The following is a 1,420-nucleotide window of genomic DNA, read 5'->3' as shown; positions in this document are numbered from 1 at the left end:
CACTACGTAAAACATTAATGAAAAATGTGGCCCCCGTTTTAAAAAAGATCCGTTTTCAAACTTTTTAACTTGCGGACCCCTTTATATTTCAGGCTTTACCTTAGGGACCCCCTTATAAACGCTTATGAAATTTATACATAAATATTTGCTTAAAATAACATATATTTTTACATTTATTTATTTAACCGTATTTAACAAATAGGTTTATTGTCAATTAAAAGATTTCGATTAAAAAACATATAAAATCAAATTGCCCATAAAAAGTATTTGCTGTCCACGGACCCCCTGTCTTGTCCTTGCGGACCTGCTGTGGTCCGTGGACTACAGTTTGAAAACCCCTGTTTTAGAGGACAACCATATTAATGTGACCATAAGCATTACAATAAAGAAATATTTTTGATCTTTGTTCGATTTTCAATAAGATTCAGTAGTGGGTATAACACTTCAAAGCAGGAAATGCCGAGTGAACCTCTCTTTGTGTCTCCTCCAAAAATATCCTCAAATACTCAAGGAATTCGCTCACTTCTCCTCCATCGGTCTCATATAATTTCTGTGGAAATATTTCGCTTCACAAACGTTTATTTGCATCTGGAATAATTCCACCGATAACAATTGGATTGCTCTCAACGCAACAGTAAAGAGCTTTAAGTCGTAAACACGTTAAAGATTAATAATTAATAATTAGTTATCAGCAAAGATAACCATCGATCACTTAGTCTCAAACGAACCGAAAGCCAAAGGAAGGTCAAGGAAAAGGCTAACAATCGCAAAATCTAATTGGTATTGGAAATCCTCAGGAGAAAAGGAATCTACGTCACCATCATAAATATTGTCCTCAGACTATTTTGAAAAAAAACACAAAAAAAAAACACAAATGAATAAATAAAGCAAAAAACATACACTATATAGTGTATAGCCATATCTACATAACTGTTTCCTTCTCTCTGTCTTTTCTATCTCTTTCTCTTACTCTTCCTCTTTCCTTCCCTCACAATTGTCAAGACCCTGACTGCAAAAGCATAAAGTTGTAGCTTACATTCATATGTATTGTTACTAATTTTTATAGCTAATGGCTATCAATGGCCGGTTAGCTCAGTTGGTTAGAGCGTCGTGCTAATAACGCGAATGTCGTGGGTTCGAGCCCCATACTGGCCAGTATGTTTACATTTTTTTTTTTTTTTCCACTTAAGTATGTTTTTACGAACTGAATTTTTGGATCTAGTTGGTCTGGCTGCCAGCATTTCAAAAGTTTAAGTTTATCAACAATTTTAAAATTTGGCACAATAATATACTTTTTCCAAGCTTAATTGCTGGAGTTATTTCACTTTTTCCAGAAAAATGTTTTTAAAAAGTTATAGAGGTTTACAGTTGATCATTTTTCACCCAGTCAAGAAACAAGGATTTGAAAGCTGTCCTTTTG

At 33.9% G+C, this 1,420-nt stretch overlaps 1 non-coding gene across 1 annotated transcript; it reads left to right on the top strand.

The window, feature by feature from the left end:
* Nucleotides 1-1,081: 1,081 nt before the first annotated feature.
* Trnai-aau (transfer RNA isoleucine (anticodon AAU)) lies at nt 1,082-1,155 on the top strand. The gene has a single exon. It is a non-coding gene; the product is annotated as a tRNA-Ile (tRNA).
* The last annotated feature ends 265 nt before the right edge of the window (nt 1,156-1,420 follow it).

The sequence above is a fragment of the Octopus bimaculoides genome, chromosome 8 (assembly GCF_001194135.2).
Source record: "Octopus bimaculoides isolate UCB-OBI-ISO-001 chromosome 8, ASM119413v2, whole genome shotgun sequence".
Classification (NCBI taxonomy): domain Eukaryota; kingdom Metazoa; phylum Mollusca; class Cephalopoda; order Octopoda; family Octopodidae; genus Octopus; species Octopus bimaculoides.
Note: the sequence above shows the minus strand (reverse complement) of the source record. Positions and strands in the feature narration are given on the sequence as shown.